We start from the raw sequence: 10,824 nt of genomic DNA on the forward strand, positions 1-10,824 counted from the left end.
GGGCCCTGGCAGACAAAGCCACCAGAACACTCCTCTGTGGCAAATGTAACAGTTCCATATCCTGCTTATAATATTTTCCTGTATTTTCTGTTGGCCATCAGCATTAAGATTGGCGTGAAGTGTACTTTTTTTTTTTAATTTATTTTTTTTTATTACAAAGGGTGTTACATATGTGTCCATTTTTTCCCCCCTCCCAAGTCTGAGTATTTTTAAAATATATATATATATATTTTTATTGATTTCAGAGGAAGGGAGAGGGAGAGACAGAAACATCAATGATGAGAAAGAATCATTGATTGGCTGCCTCCTGCATACCCCCTACTGGGGATGAGCTTGCAACCCAGGCAAGTGCCCTGATCTGGAATCCAACCATGACTTCTTGGTTCATAGGTCGATGCTCAACTTCTGAGCCACACCAGCCGGGCGTTGATATACTTCTTGATAAATACATGTAGTCATCTCACCAGAGAGAGGTGAATAAAGCAGCAGGACTATTTTAAAGATGATGAAAGAGAGATCAAGATGACTCATCTATAGTCAAATGAAGTCCCTATGGGGAAGGAAAAAGAGTTCCTGGAACCCCTGTCTAATTACCAAGTCCTGTGAGCCACCCAAGTTCAATTACCTTTTGAATCACTTTTGTTAGAAGGACCACAAACAAGAAGTAAGGTTGAATCCAACCCATGTGTGAGCTTCCCGGTTTTGTTTATTCAGTGGGACAGAGGTGTAGCAATGGCAAGAACACAAATTTCTGACACCAGAAAAGGGCTCATGTCCTCGCATTGCCTTCTAAGCTGAATGACTTCCAGCAAGTCAGGCTGACTCAGTGCTTCTGGGCCCCTATTATCCGCAAAATGAAAATCCTGCCAAGGCCTGCCCACATCTACCTTAGAGAGCTGTGAGCACAAATGTGGGTAATGCACGTGAAGTTCTTTGTAAAATCAAAAACAGTTCCCATTCCTATTAGAAGCGAGCTGAATCCTAACCACACAATCACTTATACTCAACAAGCATTTACAAGAGGATGGGCCAGGCCAAGTACTCAAACACTAAGCTAGATGCTAGCAACACAAAACACAGCTCCTGCCCTCGAGTTAGCTAATGGGGAAACAACACAAAACCAAATGTAAAATGTGCTTCAACAGAAGTAAACAAAATGGGTACATAACCAAGGAATCATTACTAAGCAAGGGACAAGAAAGCAAGGGTCTTAAGTGACAGAACACAATTAAAGGACATAATAATATGTCTTCAAATAGATGACTTCAGTTGAAAGAAACCAAAGACAAAGGAAACAAACAGAACCAATGTACCTGCTCTAGCAATGGGGCTTCCGTCCTGAAGCTGTCCCAACAGTAACAGCTCCAGAGGTCCCACCCAGGAGAGAGTTTGGAGTGAACTAACAGCCGCACAGATGGGAGGCAAGAGTACAGAGAGCTTCTTCACAAGCTGTCCAAGTCTTTCTGACCCACAGACACACCTGCTCAACAGAAGGCCTTTGCTGGATGTTAGAGGAAATGAATAATCGTCTCACTTCCTGTTGACTTCAATTCCTTAGGTCACTGCAGCTGGTTAGCAGGAGGAAGACTACTTACAACTCTAACCTTCAAAACAACAACCAGCTTGTAAGTTAGCACATATTTACAAAACTGCTTCCTGTGGGTATTCATGGTGAATGAACACGAGAGGTAATTAACTGATTTTTTTTCTTTCTCTGCTACACTTGAACCTGCTAAAAAAACGTAAGCCTGGGTCTTTGTTAAATGGCACCTGGAGAGAGACAGCCCATGATAAGATCAAAAGGTGACTCACTTCTCATCTGAAGGGGCAGATACACTCCGTGGTGATGGGCTGCATCCATCACCCCTCCCTTCTGGAATTAATCTGTGACAATAACGTTGGCTACAAAGGCAAAGCAAGGCTGGCAAAGGCAGACAAAATACTGTCTTTGACCCTCAAAGATAAGGACAAGGTAAGGCAAAATAGCAGGATGAGTCCTTGTTATTTTACTATGTACAACGTGAAGGCCAGAAAAACCTCTGCCCATTATATGGGATAAAGGAAAAATTTACAAGGTATGAAGAAGAACAGTAGAAACTATACTTTTGTCTCCAAATCTGGGTCTAAATTTCTTTTATTATGGACACTATTAGTATGGAATGAATTTTTACAAAACAACCCTGCAGCGTGTAAGCATTCTGGAGTTGCGCTCTGGAACTCGGATTGGCCCATATTTCCTTAACTGTTTTGATCTGACATTAGAATGATAGGCATGTGATAGTTGGGACTCCTTCAATGTGGATGGACACGTGTTAAATGTAGGATGATGTATTTAATAACAACAATAAAGATAGTTCTTATAATTCCTAAGCCAAGACCAAGATTAAAGAGTCACAGCTAATACTTACTGAGTACTTACTAAAGGGCAGTCATTATGGTAAGCCCTTTCTCTGCATCATATTGGTAAATCCTCACAACACCCCTACTAGAGAGCCGGTATTATCGTCACCACTTTACAGATAAGGAAATCGAGATTTAAGAAATAAAGTACATTGTTCAAGGTCATATGGCCAATAAGTGAGTGGAAGCAAGACTCTAAAACGCCCACATAGCCCTGGCCGGTGTGGCTCAAGTGGCTGGGTGTCATTCAGTACACCGAAAGGTTGCCAGTTCACTTCCCAGTTAGGGCACATGCCCAGGTTGCGGGCTCCATCACCGGTGGGGTGCATGCAAGAGGCAGCTGATCGATGTCTCGCTCTCACTTCCTCTCCCTCTCCCTTACTCTCTCTCTAAAAATCAATTTTTAAAAATCTTTAAAATGCACATACAGTCCTATGTCACAATTCATAGTAAATTAATTGCTTTGAGATAATACAGCTAAAATTTGACACACATGATGCTTTGAATTTTAGTGTCAAACACAACTCTGAAAGTTAATTGCCAAATATCATCTTTATACCCAGGGAAACAGTTTATACTTAATTTACGAAAAAATAAAAATCGCCTCTGTAATACTTCTGTGTCATCGGAATGGTGGATGAGAGGTCCCTGTGCAAACAGAATAAGGGCTGTTCTCTGAATGGCCAACCTCCGTTCTCTTAGTGACCTTGGACACGATATCTGGAATGCCTGCAAGGGTGTAATAACTGACTTCATTTAGGCCAAACAAGTGCTTTTGCAAATGTTTGCATAGTCCTAATTGCACAAACCTTTCACTAATGTTTCCCTGAGACATCATTTTTCATTTAGCCAATAAATACAACACTCGTAAAATGTTTGCTTTTTAAAAACCTGGAAATAAGTGTTTGTGTCAAAAGAATTAAAAGAAATAGTTTCAAATCAGATGTGACTACAGATAATTCAAACACATTTTGAGTATTCAGGCATGTCCAAATAAACTGCTTCCTTCTAAAACCAACGTAACTTTTTTTTGGCGGGGAGGGGGGGGGTTGATGGGGGATAAAATATCAGTGTATAAACAAAATAACAAAGTTGACACACAACTTTCAGTCTTATTTCTTAAATGTACTAGAAGACAATAAGCCCAGGGTTTCATATGACCCCACTACAGGGAAAATATAGGCATCATATCTAACTATCAATGAAGGGCAATTATTTTTGGATCAGAAGATCTGGAATTAGAACACCTGAGCTTGAACCTTCCATGCACTAGTACCAGATGCAGAATTCTGGGCGAGTCACTTGAACCTGAATTTCAGGTTCTACCTTCTTCACAGGTTGTTTTGGAGCGTGAATCAAATGATAGGAGGTAGTGCTTTGTGTACGGGATGGCAACTGGAGTTGTCTATATGGTCCCAGGGAAAGGGTCACCATATTCTCTTTCATTTCCTTGCATTATAAACCAACTAACTGGTGAAGAGAGTGGTGAAAGCAATGAGTTCAGGAAGCTCTGGGAAAAGGTTTTAATTTAGTCAAGGGTCCCTCCTGCACTGTGCACATAGCAGCATGAGTTGCTATGCATCAGCTTTCCTAGTGGTCCTGGAGTGAGGGATTCCAGGGTACAGGATGCAGGATGACTCAAATGGAGTGTCTCTTCTTAAAGAAGAAAAAAATAAATAATACCCTCCCTTGTCCCCCAAGTTCCTCCACAGCTAGGACACTTCTCCCTCCTCCCTTTTTCTTCTAAGTTTCTTGAAATGTATTCTTTATATTTTCTGACTCCACCTCTCACCACCCATTCATTCTCCCCCAGAAGCAATCTGGTTCTGCCCGGCTGAAACCGCACAGGCAGGGGTTAACAAGTTCCTTGTTCCTAAACCCAGGAGACTTTCTGCTCCCCTCCTGACTGACCTCTCAGCAGTATTCGGCCTACTGAACACCCACTCTTTGCATTGCTCTCGTGAATTCACTGACACAGTCGGTCTGGTATTTCTCCTTTATCTCTGGGTGCTCCTTTCAGTCCCTTCCAGGGGCTCCTTCCTCTGCTCATATCATAAATGAAGGCATTCCTCCATTCCCCCGTGACCCTCCTAGTAAGTTCCTCTTCCTGAATGGTCTTCTCTATTCCTGTGGCTTCAGCTACAATCCACATGGTAGATGAGGAACAGACTGTTCTGAACTCTAGACTCACATATGCAACTGCATTTGGTTTCTCCTAGTTCCTAACAGGCACAAAACCAAACTCCTCATCTCCCCCTGGCATTCTCCCCCTCCCCCTGGCATTCTCCCCTCCCCCTGGCATTCTTCCCCTCCCCCTGGCATTCTCCGTATAGTGAAGAGCATCATCATCCACTCCAGAAAGATGAATGTCACCTTCTGGCTCCTTCACGCCCAATCACTCCAGGTCATCTGGTCATACTGATTCTGCCTCTACAAGATCTGCAAAATCTATCCATTGCTCTCCTTCGTTACTGTCTTAATTCAGGCACCACCATCGTCTTCTGCCAGTCTTGCCCTCCACGAATCCATTTGCCACACTGAGCCATTTCTAAAATTAAAACCTGGTTATCTTCTGGATAAACCACACTCCTTAACATTGCCTGTAGGGGCTCATGGCCACTTACTCTACTGGGCTTCTCTCTTTAATCTCCCTCTCCTCACGCCTTCCTGCAACACACAGGCACGCAACTTGGATGTCCATTTTGGTCATCCCTCTTCTGTGCTCCTGTAGCGCCCTGATGTCCTCAATTATCATATTTCTCACTCTGTGTAGAATGGCCTGATGGCTCGTCTGTCTGCCCCACTAGATGGTAAGCTTCATGAAGGCAAGAATGGGCCTATTTTGTTCAATATTGTATTCCTAGCTTCAAGTTCAAGAGCTCTGTGCCATGGCACAAAACAAGTGCTCAATTCTTACATGTTTAATCAATGAATCCCTAAAGGCAGAAGAGAAATTGTTCTGGAAAAGTTAGAGTGCTGATAAAAATGGACCAGGAACACCTGGGAGGAGATCATTTCGCTAATTTCCTGGAGCATAAAAAGTGCTGGTCACATTTCTGATGTTTTCTAACCTATATGTTCCTGTTCTGTGACTGAAAATGTACATTTATAATCACATCTACAGGCCACAAGATGAAGTGGGTATTTAGCAAATTTCCAGTTAGATAAATGTCCAAATGCAAACCAGATAAGGCAGAACAGGCAGCTTTAGTTTGTACTGAATTATAAATTGGTTACGCTAATCAAGATAACTGAACAAATAAATCTCTACCACACTCAGGCGGCATATAACCTGGGAATCCAATCTGAAACACATAACTCAAATTAACAGTTAATGAGTATCTGAAAAACAAACAAAATGTTAATGAAAATAGCAAGCCTGATATCTCAATGCAATAGCCTCTATATTTTGACTTTGATTTCTGCTCATGACTCATGTTGCCATCAAAATTAATTACACTCAGGGACCAAATAAAGTTCTTACCTTATTGTCAGGATGAAAATAAATTATGTGGGCTTTTTATTGTCTGTTTGGTAATAGCTACAGTGGCCAATGAAAGAGAGCAAACATCATGCATGGAATTGACTACTGGTCATTTTTATCACCTTCTCAGTCCTCAGTCCTTGGAATTATTTAGCCTGCACCAGAAGCTCCAAACTGGCATGTCATCTGGCTACTTATAAACCAAATACAAAATCTACTCTAAAAGAAAAAGAAGCAATTCTTGCTAGATACCCCTCCAAATGGTTTAGAACAGTGGTTCTCAACCTTGGCTACACATTAGAATCACCTGGGAATCTTTTTAAAATCCTGATTTCTGGGCCTCATCCTTCGGAAATTCTGTTTCTTTGTTATGGGGTGGGGCCACAACATTAGTAACAAAGAACAGAAGTTCCGGAGGATGAGGCCCAGAAATCAGGATTTTAAAAAGATTCCCAGGTGATTCTAATGTGCAGCCAAGGTTCAGAACCAACGTTTAGAGAGAAGTCTTCTAAAAAACCTGCCCAAGCTTTCTATTAAAACCAGTTGTTCCGAAGCTAGTAATGAGAGTAGCACCCATCCATACACCTGCCTGCTTCTTAATTGACTTCAAGTACTGTAACTTGGCTCTGCACATGATTAAACTGGACTAGAGCATATCAAGTATCTGATAAAATATTAGCTTTGGATGTTTTGGGTTTTTTTTAACGTATTTTTATTGATTTCAGAGAAGAAGAGAGAGAGAGAGAAACATCAATGATGAGAAAGAATCAATGATTGGCTGCCTCCTGCACACTCCACACTGGTGATCGAGCCTGTGCCCGTGACCTGCCCTGCCCTGCCCTGCCCTGGCCTTCCCGGGAATCGAACTGTGACCTCCTGGTTCATAAGTCAATGCTCAACCACTGAGCCACACCAGCTGGGCTGCTTTGGATTTTTTTTAATGCAAATGTTAATGGCTTAGGTCCAGCTTGGTTTTCCTAGTCATAACATGCAGAGTTTTCACTTTTTCTTTTTTGCAGAAGGTTACATATCCATCATGGTTCTTTATTTTCCACTTGTATAGTAACCAAGGTCGAAAGCCCAAAGCCTAAAATCCATCTATGGAAAAACAAACATTTTTAATAAAAATTCAACCATGTGCCTTCCTTTCCTATTATTTCAGTATGATATTCAGTGATCCTTCTACCACAAAGCTTTCACTGATCACTCTACTAAGAAATAAGTTATCCAACTTTATTTCCAACCTTCCAACAATATTTATTATTTCCTATCTCATAGTTTTTCTTTTAAAAGAATCAATTTCAGTGGCCATACCACTGTGAACATGCCCGATCTTGTCTGATCTCAGGCGAATCACTTTCTGCCACATATTTAAGTTACTTAATGGATTTTTATTTTCTCCATTATTCGAACTAGACAATGTTTTAGATGCATTGTATTCCCCAAAGCACAGACTTAACTGCTTTCAAAATAATGTTTACAGACCATTGTGATCATAAAAAACTACTACATGTTCATCGTTCAACATTTTGAAAATACAGAAAAGTATAAAAGAGGAAATAAACGATGCCTATTCAATAGCCCCTTTCTTAAGTAGGTACATCTTTCTGGTTGTTTTTTCTTTAACATAGTTGAGAACATACTGTAATACAGTTCTCTATTCAGTGGTCGGCAAACTCATTAGTCAACAGAGCCAAATATCAACAGTACAACGATTGAAATTTCTTTTGAGAGCCAAATTTTTTAAACTTAAACTATATAGGTAGGTAGGTACATTGTTATTAACTTAATTAGGGTACTCCTAAGCAGTGATGGCAAATCTTTTGAGCGTGTCGTGTCAGCATTTTGAAAAACCCTAACTTAACTCTGGTGCTGTGTCACATATAGAAATTTTTTGATATTTGCAACCTTAGTAAAACAAAGACTTATATTTTTGATATTTATTTTATATATTTAAATACCATTTAACAAAGAAAAATCAACCAAAAAAATGAGTTCACGTGTCACCTCTGACACAAGTGTCATAGGTTTGCCATCACTGTCTAAGGCTTAGGAAGAGCCACACTCAAGGGGCCAAAGAGCCGCATGTGTCTTGCGAGGCGCAGTTTGCCGACCACGGCATCCTATTTGTCCCCCATTTAACAATAATTTGTAAACACCTTTCCATAATTAAAATTCTGCATAAATATCTTTTTAAATGTCTGTATAACACCATATCTTTTGATGATACCATAATTTGTTTCAACTGATCCCCTGCTGTTGGGCATTTAGACTTGTCAATATCTGACTTTTCTAACCAAAACATTTAAAACATTTGTGAAAATTCATTTTTAAAACATTTGTCATAGGTCCTTTGGATAGATTGCTAGAAGTGGAATTACTGGATCAAGGGGTAGGAACATTAGTGAAGTTTTTCATACACTGAGCCAACAACCTTTTCAGAAAGGCCGTAAACCCCACACAGCATCTGAGAGTGTCTGCTCCACTGCACACTTACTAAAGTGGGGAGCTATCATTTTTAAAAATCTATGTAAACATAAAAGCTGGAAAAATGTACCTTGCTATTGCTTCAATTTCATTTCTTTGATTAATGGTAAGAGAAAGCATGTTCGTATGTCTACGCGCCATTTCATTTCTTCTCTATGGATAGCCTGTTCCTGTCTTTTGCCCAAGTTTCTGCTGGAGTCTGTATTTGTTTTCTATTGCTACGTAATTCATTCCCACAAACGTAGTGGCTTCACACAACACCCATTTTGTATTTCAGAGTTCTGGAGGTCTGTCTCTAGGTGGGCGTAGCTGCGTCCTCTCCTCGGGTCTCTATCTCAAGGCTGCAATCAAGGTGTTGGCCAGGAGGGGCCTTTAACTAAAGGCACGGCCACAGAATCCAGTTCTGAGCTCAATCCATTTGCTGGCAGACTCCAGATACCTGTGGCCCTAGGTCTGAGGTTCCAGTTTCCATGCTGGGCGACCCTCAGCAACTCGAGGCCCCCCACATTTCTCAAGGTGGCCCCTGTTCCTTCGCAAGCGTCCCTTCCATCTTCAAAAGAGCAACAGCAGGGTCAGTCCTTCTCAGATTCAAATCTCTCTGATTTGCCCAGGCAGAGAAAACTCTCTACTTTTATGGGCTCCTGTGATTACATTAGGCCAACCCAGACAATGTCCCCTTCCTAAATTTAACTGCATATAAAACACATTCAAGGGATATTTCATCATGTTTACAGGCCCTGGGGATTAGGGCATGCAATCTTGGGATAGGGGCATTTCTAGAACTGTGCCTGCCATAGTCTCTTAGGCACTACCTTTTTGTAATTTGCTTGTGCTCTTAATGATGTCTTCATTGCATGCATTTGCCGAATAAATGAATCTTACTGATGACTGCCAAAGTTGCATTTTCACGATGGCAAAGGCAACTGTGGATGGGGCTGCTGTGTGCTAATACATAACTTTGCTAACACGGGTACTTTTTAAAATTTGTAATCGTGGGGAAACTTTTACAATACACATTATATAAAATTTGCCATCTAAATTCGTTTTAGGTGTACAGTTCAGTACCGTTAAGTACATTCACACTGTTGTGCAACCAATCTCTACAACTCTTCATCTTGCAAAACTGAAACTCTATACCAGGTTAACTATTCTGCATTTTACCCGCCTTCCCCAGCTCCTGGCTTACCACCATCTTCCTTTCAACACTGCTTTACTTTTGTTTTATGTATTTATTAACAAACACGCACATAGCAATCGCTACATACACGGTCGAAGTACTTTAAAGATATGAACGCAGTTATTCCTCATAGCAATCCTATGAGATCAGTACTGTTCTTATCCCCATTCTACAGAGTAAGAAACGCAGTAAGTAAATGGTCCAAGATTACAAATGGGAAGTCACCACGAAGGAATTCAAAACCAATCTGGCTTGCTAGTTCCTGCTATCAACCACTACACTGTGAAAATATTCACCGTAGAGACGTCATCAGGCATCAACAGCATTTCCTTGATGTGTACACTTAAAACACTTCTCTATGCAATGTAACCGAATATTCTTCCACTAACTAAAAGTTACATCATGTGACCAAGGAGCTACATGCCTACTGGCCTTTTAGCCCATTGATGGTTCAGGCATGTTCATGAAGTTAACGAAACAAACAAACAACAAAAAAAAACGGTCTTGTATTTATTTTAGGTACTCGAATTATAACTTGCACGTGGTAGTTTATAATAAAATAACTTATGAATGAATACAAATCACAATTCACTGTGACGGCTGAAATGAAAATATTACACACAAAAAACCCCAGGTGTTTCTCTTTTCCAAGGAGGAGCAAATAAAGGAGGATGAAAACTTCCCAATAAGTTGACAACAGCACACAGCTCAATCTGTTTCACCGGGAAATCCAAGTCTGCCCTGCTTTGCAAGCCACAACTCTAGATCAGTCCTAGCGTGTCACCCACGTGTGCACGTCGGTAGTAACCCGTTCAATGGGAGGAGGGGGTCTGAAATTCCCTTATCCTGCTTTTTTTAGCTTAGTAATTCTCTCACAGGAGACCAACCCATGCTTGCCGTCGGTTACACAGTTGCATTTATTTTACATTAAAGGTGAGCGGAGTCGACGGAAGGAACACTTGTGTCTCCGGGAGCCCAGCTTCATGTGAGGTCAAAGCTCTGCTGAGGTTTGGCTTCTCGGAAGAACAGGACCAGCAATGGCACTGCCTTCCACTTACACACCGAGTCCATACGAACGGGCAGACGAGGCACCAGGGAGTCTCCCCTCACCCATCACCCATTGCATCTTAGTGCAGCCTCCAGAATGAAATAAAAAAAAAACAGCGCCTGGAAGAAACAGCGAGATCATCACCGCTGCCCCGGGGAGCGCTCGGATATTCAGCACCCTGCCCTCCCCACCCCGCCCCCGGCGGCCAGCAGGCTGCCCAGAAGCTGG

At 41.4% G+C, this 10,824-nt stretch overlaps 1 protein-coding gene across 2 annotated transcripts in view; it reads right to left on the reverse strand.

The window, feature by feature from the left end:
* PLEKHM3 (pleckstrin homology domain containing M3) overlaps positions 1-10,713 on the reverse strand; it is a 162,854-nt gene extending 152,141 nt beyond the window's left edge. Inside the window, exon 1 of one of the 2 annotated variants that reach the window (XM_006759432.2) lies at positions 10,611-10,713. The gene's annotated coding sequence lies outside the window, so the exon portion shown is untranslated. Of the gene's footprint in view, positions 1-10,602 lie in introns of both variants that reach the window. The other variant, XM_015561121.1, reaches the window with a different exon arrangement.
* Between the last annotated feature and the right edge of the window lie 111 nt (positions 10,714-10,824).

The sequence above is a fragment of the Myotis davidii genome, unplaced genomic scaffold, assembly GCF_000327345.1.
Source record: "Myotis davidii unplaced genomic scaffold, ASM32734v1 scaffold394, whole genome shotgun sequence".
Taxonomy (NCBI): Eukaryota; Metazoa; Chordata; class Mammalia; order Chiroptera; family Vespertilionidae; genus Myotis; species Myotis davidii.